This window comes from Rattus norvegicus, chromosome 2 (genome assembly GCF_021556685.1).
Source record: "Rattus norvegicus strain SHRSP/BbbUtx chromosome 2, alternate assembly SHRSP_T2T, whole genome shotgun sequence".
NCBI classification, from domain to species: domain Eukaryota; kingdom Metazoa; phylum Chordata; class Mammalia; order Rodentia; family Muridae; genus Rattus; species Rattus norvegicus.
Window position 1 is genome coordinate 143,487,501 of NC_141535.1, and position 8,696 is coordinate 143,496,196.

Consider the following 8,696-nt stretch of genomic DNA (forward strand, 5'->3'; position numbering starts at 1 on the left):
GAAAGAAGCTTAGCAGATCAAGTCTTGGCTACACACTGACCCTTCCCATCAAGTCTCTGCACTCTGTTGCTATTGCTTCTGACTCATCTGCTTTCTTGTTCTCACCCATTCACACTCCATGAAGGCATGACTTCTCCCTGAAAAAAATCTAGCTTTAGGCTCTAAATGGTGGTGCATATTCATTGTGTAGGTAGGAGAATTATTATTACAGGGACTACTTTAAAAGATGTGTTGAGGGTATAAGGAAACTAGAAAGTTGAAGCAAAGTCATATTCAGCTAGGGAGGCTGTTACCTTCCCAGAGGCAGGAGAGAACCAGAGAAGAGGTTAATAGAATGCAGGGAAGAGAGTGTATAGAAGTTGCTCCTTGCCAATTTTGATAGGAACTGCATCCTTCAACAGTAGACAGTGTTCCTCAAAGGTGGAATCCCAGAAAATTGCATCTCAGATGCACTCTCTTCCCAGAGATCCACCCCCATCACCCCCAGTCCTATCCCTTTCTTTGGTCCAGGATCCCTATTGGTCAAATCCAACTAAAGGACACAGGCATAGAAGCCCTTTCAGGCAATTCCTGTGAATCAACTCCAGGAACAAGATAAGATGCAGGATACACTAGGGGAATCATGTGGAAGGTGTTCTAACAGTGCTGTGGGCCATTCCTCGCCCCTACCTAGGTTAAGAGCTTCTTCTGTTAAGCCTCCCAACACCCTGTAACTCTCACCAGCCCAGAGACACTCCCTGCCAAAGCTAGGACTCCTACCAAATGTTAGCACATACTGGGGACTCATTTTAATTTCATTTGTTTGTTTAATGTATGTGAGTACACTTGCTATCTTCAGACACAGCAGAAGAGAGCACCAGATCCCATTAAGGATGGTTGTGAGCCACCATGTGGTTCCTGGGAATTGAACTCAGGACTGCTACTAACTGCTGAACCATCTCCCTAGCCCCCTTATTTTTATTTTGTAACGGGGGAAATAAAATCAATGGAAAGAAGTGGTGGTGTTTTATCCAAATGATTCAAATAGATATTTGAAGAAATTACACTTATCAGGTGTGCGCAACAGCACAGAGTCCATAGCTGACACATGTCTCTGCTCTGCTTAAAAGAAGGCACAGTCCTTAACAGGTGCACTGAGTGTCACATTCTAACAGTCTGTCTTGTCTGCTCTGGCCTTTCCTTTTCCCAACACATCCAAGCTCATTTCTCCTTCAATCTGTCCTATCCTAGGAAGTGGGCAAACCTATTCTTCCTGCATTTTTTTTTTAAATTTCCCATCATATACTATTTCGATTATTGTTCAAAGCCTTTTGACATGCAAGTAACTCCCATCTCACCTTTAGTGATACAACATACAGCTGCTTCTTCACTGTCCATCCATGGTTCCTCTCATCTATTATTAAAGACAGGACTCTGTCTTCACAAGGCTGTGGATTCCTACCACGTCCCATACCTCATAAGCACTCAAGGGAAACTTCTGATCACCAGTCCACTTAGACATGGCCACCCCATAGCTGTCATCATAGCAACTCCACAGCTTGTTTAAAGCTGTTGATAAGATGTGTAGTGAGTTGGGGTCTTCCCCTTATGACTACCATGTAGAAGGTTGATGTTGTGCCTACCCCTGTCAAGTGTGGGAAGCTCCAAACTCCATGACAAAATCATCAGTGTTGCCAATGTGCTACCTGGTTCTTCTCTGTCTCCAAACACAGTACAAAGGGAGTACCTGTTGACATGTTACACACAAGTGGACATTGTCCTTCAGCTGCAGAAATGTTGTTAGTACAGAACTCACAATTCTGCCAGCCATAGAAATCTTCTCTCTGTGTTGTACAGGGCCATGGCTGAGATCTTGGGAAACCTGTTCAGGAAATAACTATGGAGTGAATCTTTAATTGTCTGTTGTTCTGTTGACAGAGAAAGTGAATGGTCTCCTAAAATGACTCCCCAAAGGTACAGTGACTCATTAAGAATTCTGGATTCATTCATACTTCATTTTGTGATGCCCTATTGCCCAGTAAGGCTGCCATGTGACATTAGTCTGGGTGTGTGGTGCTTTCTGGGAAGGTGGAATCTGATGTGCCTCTCCATTCTTCAGATGCATTATTTACTGTTCTCTATCTGACTGCATGTCCTGGACTGAACCTCTGAACCTGAAAGACAGTCCTGATTAAACATTGTCCATACCAGAGTTGCTTTGGTCATGGTGTCTGTTCACAACAGTAAAACCCTTAAGACTGCTAAGAGCATAAACCCTGTCTCTTAGGGTTTTAATGTTCTGCTCGCTCTAGCTTCACTAGCCCAAACACTGCACTAACCTTTGTTGCCCTTATCTTTTGATATTGATCCAGTATTACCATTTTAAATCTAACTCAGTGTGAACATGCTCTCATTTCTTTCTCATCCTAGAAAGATCCATGGCTGGCCCATTTGGATCTCAAGTTATTACAAGGATATAGATAACAAATATGTATGAGATACAGTTGTTGTCACTTTAGATAGTGATAAGGACTGAAAAAGTTAGACTAATGACATTATGGCAGTCTAGGAGGGGAAGGTTACACAGGATGGTAATCACAGAGGTGACCTACATGTAACCTACAACCAGAATGAGAAGGGTGTGCCTGGTTGCAACAACACTGGTTGGTGGGTGGGGTGGCCATCCAGACAGGACAATGGATGCAATTGGCCCCCAAGCAAGAGAAATTAAGACATCATGGAGCCTGGAGACAGAGGATAGTGGAAAGTGGGGTCTATGAGGAAGGCATGGAGAGTTCTAGGTTTGTCTTAAGGACATGGAAAAATCATCACAGAATTTGGCATAGGGGAATTGAAATGATCCCTCTCCTGACTGATGTCAGTTTAAATAGTGGGGGGTTAATTGAGGGGAATAAAAGGTGTGACACATGTACTGTTTGCCAAGGTATGGGGAGGATTATCAAACCAAGAAAGAATCTTCTGGAACCAGCAGCAATGAGAAGAGAAGCTGTCACCATTTTGTACCCAAGCGGCTCTAACTGGCATATGGGAAGGCACACATGAAAATATGTCACAGGGCACAAGCTAGCATCTAGTGAGGATTCATGGAAGCCGTGTGGAGGAAGGTGGGAAGGAATGGACATTCCAGAAAGGCAGTGTCCAGAGCCCTGTGAGGAGGACAGCAGCATGAGGTGCCTTGATTTCAGAGAACCGCCGAGCACACAGTGATCTTCACATTTGGTGTGAGGCAGAGGTGCAGGGACAAAAGAATTTCATTTCTTCCAACTAATATCTTCAGTCAGTCCTGATATTTGCCAACAAAACTCAAGGAGTTTTCATAAACCTTAAAATACCCAGGGCTCAGTCAGGAATGGAAAAACTGGGCAGATGGTAATAACAAGTTATAGGAGTGATGAGTAAGAATGTGGGTGGGCCTATCAAAGAGATTCCAGCATTAAGGTTTCCCAACACCTAGTTCAGGCTTGTGGAGGCAAGCCATGAAGTCAGCATGAAGCCACCTCTTCAGGCTAACAGAGCTGTTCATTGCTGTATTCTCACTGCTATTCAGAGGCCAGTAAAACCTGTCAGGTGCTTATTTTGGGTTAAGCAAGGTATCCCACTGAAAGCACCATGTGGCTGGTCCTGCCAGGCTGAACGGCTTCCTAACACCTGTGATCCCTAATGGGGAGAACATAGAATTGTTATTAAGACAGAATTCACAGAAAAAAAAAGACTTAGGAGTTACTTGGGGAAAGTAAATATTCATAGTTTCCTCTGTGGCTTTTCTCTTCTGGTTTCTGTCTTTCAGTACAATAGATCTGGGGAAAATCATCCATCATCATCATCATCATCATCATCATCCATCATCGTCGTCGTCGTCGTCATCATCATCATCATCATCATCATCATCAGCAGCAGCAGCAGCAGCAGCAGCAGCAGCAGCAGCAGCAGCAGCAACAACAGAGGCTTTGCCCTCCTAACACACCTCTGCTACCCTTGACCACTAACCCATCTGAGACTCTTGGTTTCTGACTGGTTGCCATAGACTTTTAGCAGCAGAACTCTTTTTAAAGAATATCTGCCATTGAAAACATTTTTTAGGTTTTTTTTTTAAGAAACTCATACACATATACAGTAAAATACAATCAAATCCACCCTCATTTACCCTCTCCCATTTTCCTCAGGTACTGCCAGTATGGCTTCTATCATGATCATGCCTTTTTGATATTGTTCTTATGTTGATAACCCAATAAGTCCACTTTGGGATATTTGTATGTGTACAGAAATGGAGCCATCCATGGGAAACCTATCAGTGGTCATACTCCCTAGAAGAACTTTTCTCCCTCCCTCAGGAGCTATTCTCAGTAAGGGTTGAGGCCTCAAGATTTTTTCCTTGATCTAAGCTTGGATTCTGGCTGGCTTGATCTCATGCAGGTCTTGTGCAGGTACCCACAGCTGCCGGGAGTTCATGAGAGCAGTAGCCATGCCATGTCTAGAATATATTTCATAACTCTCCTCCACATCCCCTGCCTCTGACACCGTTTCAGTTCTATAATGTTCTCTAAGCCTTGGCCAGGGTTGGGGGTGAGAACAATGCTTCCCTGTTTAGCCCATGTAGAACTAAGCACTCAGTTATTCTCAGCACTTTGACTAATTATGAGTCTCTGCATTGACTTCTGCCCACTTTAAAAAGAAGCTTCTCTGACCACCATTGAGAGCCCACCCCAGGTCTATGGGTATAAACATCAACATTTAGAAATCAAATTGACAAAGTGAGAGTGTAACAAAAATAACAATAGTAGGCTCTACCCTAGGACTGAAGACCTCCCCAGCCAACAGCTGAACAGGTTTACAAAACCGGTCATGAAATTCCCTCCTCTAGTGCAGGCCTCAACAAATTCAACAAGAAAGCAGTTGCTCACTCCTAACAGTCACACCATATGCAACAGTGGGCATACATTTCCTGGCAAATCAAAGGAATCATGTATTCCAGTGCTGGGTAAGATCATTGATGGTTTTTCCCCTTAGCAGCCTACATAGCACTTTCTGGCATCATAAAAGCTAGCCAGAGGGGAGGAAGCTTCCCAATCCACCAGAGATTGGTTTACACTGTGTTCTGCAGCCAAAGTATTGGCACGGAATCTTAATGTGTAATTCAGGCAATAGGCAAGTAGTCATTTCCTGAATACTGCCACAGACTCTGGTTCCCATCTGCATGTGAGGTTTAAGGGAGTACAATCTGCACACAGTAAAACTCGTCCATTATAAGGTGCATGGTTCAATGAGTTTGGACAGCCTTACAATAAGACCAGAACCAAAATCCAGAAGGACCCTAAATTCCTTATGCATTTTTGTAAGCAGTCATCTTTTCACACGCTCAACCTTGTTATCCTGTCCACTACACGATGTCTCCCAGAATGTCTTATAAATGGAATTATGCAGTAGGAAACCTGTTGTGTGTGGCTCCTTTCACATAGCCAGACACTTTAAAGTTTATTTATGATTATGCATCTATCACGAACATGTTCCTTTTCATGGGGCTGGGTAGAAGCTTTTCAGTGTTCTTCAAAGAAGTCTTTAGTTTTTAATTTCTTTTCTTCATAGACTTTACGATTCTCTATTCATTTAATTTATTTCCTCATTAAGACACTGAGAATGATTTCCTGGTAAAATCATTGCAGAAGCAAATTCTAGTGAGGCGGTGAACCGGAGAAGCATCGTCATCTGCATCAGAGCTGGCTTCCCAGTCTCCCAATGCCTGGACTTATCCCATGATCCCAAACACTGGGGATTTCTAATAAGAGGAGAGTCCTGCTTACTTTTTCATGGTTAGTTTATAAATTAAGAAGAGATTGATTTTCAAGCTGGGGAAAAGAATGCAGATGTTCCTCTCCTTAGATTGGCCTGATAACTCAATTAAACCCATCAGAAGTTGAGCATAAGTAGAAAGTGCATTTAGCACACCTAGGTAATTTGATATCATAGCTTAACTATTAGGAAGAACAGGTATCATGTAGTCATTCACTTTGTAATACTTGGCTGGCCAGATACTGGGACTTGTCATCTCTAGCTAGTACAACAAGAGAGTATAATACCACATATAAGCTAGGCTGGGAAAGACCAAACTTAGGTGAAAAGTATTTTTGAAATATGGTTTCTGTAAAACACCTAGTGCTTTTGTACCATTAGAGGGGGAAAGTCAATCATTCTAAATCAGGAGCCCTCTGTACAAAGGAAAGCATTTGTTCAAAAATTAAACCTGGACTGCTACACTTTTCAAGGGCAGAAATGTGCTCCAAACACTAGTTTATGCAGTAGCTTTGTGTTCAGATGCCGTTCATGTGACCATTTGATAACAATCAAAGGTTTTAGTTCCAGCTAAAGCCATTACTTCTGAAATGAACAGCAGAATGAGGTAGGGTAACCTCCTCCCTCCCCATCCCCTCTCCCACCGAACAGTCCAGGTTCCAGGAGACAGAGGCATTGATTTCTCTAGCATATTTAAAGTGGTTGTTGTTGTCATTGTTGTTGTTGTTGTTCTCGATTTTCCTCTTAAAATGCATTTTACTTTCTAGATGCGTTCGTAGCTAAGAATGGTCCCAGATACTTCTGTGAAATATCTAGTATAAACCACAGGTGAAAGGAAAGCGATGAGGTTACCCAGAACTGTATGGTGATTGTTCTCAGTCCCTCTGTGCCTTCTTGTATTTGAAGTTCTGGCCCCTACTACCCTGAGGGCTTCATTCATTCATTTAACCATTGCTCCTGAAAAGAAGTTTGACTTAGTAAAACTAGAAAGTGGATCTGAGCAGGGAAGCCTACTATGTAAAAAGAAGAGAGGGAGAGAATGCTACAGAGAATGCTCAAATCACCTTGAGTCCCTCTTCTGTACAGACCCAGGCTGCACAGTGGATCTACAATGATGACTGCAGCAGGTGGCAACAAGGTGGGGACAACTGTTCTAAAACAAAGGAAAGGGGCCTCCTGGGGATACAGGATGCAATGCAAATGGGAAAGCAAGAGTTCTTCTCAGGTGAAAAAGAGAAATGATTACTGGCCAGAGTCTTGAAAAGTTTATAAAAATGCTCGAGGTGGAAGAAAGTTAAACCCTTTATACAGAACAAGTGACTTGGGAGATCCAGAGTCTGGGGGCAAGGCAACCCTTGCAGTGTGTTGTGTACGGATCCTTAGGTGGGGTAGAAGGTGGATATGGTGGCCTGTGGGGCCATGGGGCCTTGGTACTCTGCCAGGGCTTGGATCATAACTGTTACCAATGTGATTTGGGAAGAGGGTGGTTACTGTGCATTCTGAAAGATCTGACATTTGAAATAGGAGCACATGATAACGTGTTGACATATAGTCCATGTGAGAGATTATGTACCAGCATGAAGAAATACAGAGAAGATGAAAATGGGAGTCCACTCCAGGGGTGTATAAAATGCCAGAAGGGTGAAGGAAAGGAGGGTACGATCAGCTTTATCTGGCTACTCCCAAATATTACAATACAGGCGCCATGCTGCTCAGTTTACAGGTGACAAGACAGGTTTACATAGCTGACCAAAAAGAAGCCTCAAGGCCAGAGATAGCTTAGCAGTTAGGAGCACTGGTGGCTCTTCCTGCGGACCCAGGTTCAATTCCCAGATCCCACATGCCATCTCACAACCGTTTGTAACTCCAGTTCCATGGGATCTGACACCCTCATACAGACATACATGCAGGCAAAAGACCAATGCACATAAATTTTTTTAAAACATGAAAAAAAAGAGAGAAATTTCATTAGACCATTGAGGAACTGCACGGAAGAGTTGCACTATGCAGATCTTAGGAAGCCTCAATCTCCACACTCCTTCTCTCTGCTCTCCCTCCTAGCTCTATGGAGGAGAAATTTGTCTGTATCGGGAACATTTCAGTGCAGTCTGCAGCCAGTTGCCTTTCCTGGAGCAGGCACATCCCTTACCTTACCCTAAATTTATTGTTTCTGGGTAAGTGGCCTCACCACCCCATCCCTCTTCCTCTGGACTTAAGAAATAAAAGGAGGCAGTGAGGAATTTATCCTGTTGCTCATAATGTTGTGGCTGTAATTTAGGGATGTCATGACTTATGTATAGAATAGTGACTGTAATGGTATGGAAAAAGCCATCTTCCAGATTCCAGAGGAAGAAGCACTGAGCCCCGTGCCTTACAGATGTAAATTGCTTTAGCCTCCACAGGCAGCTGCTAACGTAACTGGGCAATGAAAGCTAAGGGTTGAAAGCTACCCACGGTGAATTTCTTCTCCTGTCTTCATGTTTCCTCATCTTCATATTCATCCAAATAGTTTCAGACAGTGGAAGATATTAGGACTCAACAACTAATTCATCTTTCTAATACCAAGTCTGCAGATGCCTTGAAGGCATCAGAGCTAGGTGAGGCCTTCTGGACACAGTCTGGGCAAGTTAGAATGGCTCGGTAACACTTGACCCATGTCCATCAGTAGTTGTGAGTTCTAAACAATTAACATATTTATTTTTCTAGCATTTGTGGGATGTAGTGCAAAGATCCAATCATTTCCCCCATCTTCACTCTGGTGATTCTTGGGTCTACTAAAAGTTTGTTTTTATATTATTTGTGTGCGGCAGTGTTGGGGGCGAGGGGTGCTACAGCACACATGTAGAAGTCAGAGAACAGTTTGCAGGGTTAGTGTTCTCCTTTTGTCATCTGTGTTCTGGAGATGGGAT

General features: G+C 43.2%; 1 long non-coding RNA gene across 1 annotated transcript in view; it reads left to right on the forward strand.

Annotated features, from left to right (window-relative positions):
• The window catches only part of LOC120100828 (uncharacterized), a 12,275-nt gene extending 5,775 nt beyond the window's left edge, over positions 1-6,500 (forward strand). Inside the window, exons 3-4 of the long non-coding RNA XR_015674772.1 lie at positions 1,918-1,953; positions 3,788-6,500. This is a non-coding gene — a long non-coding RNA (uncharacterized LOC120100828). The remainder of the gene's footprint in view (positions 1-1,917; positions 1,954-3,787) is intronic.
• Positions 6,501-8,696: the final 2,196 nt, after the last annotated feature.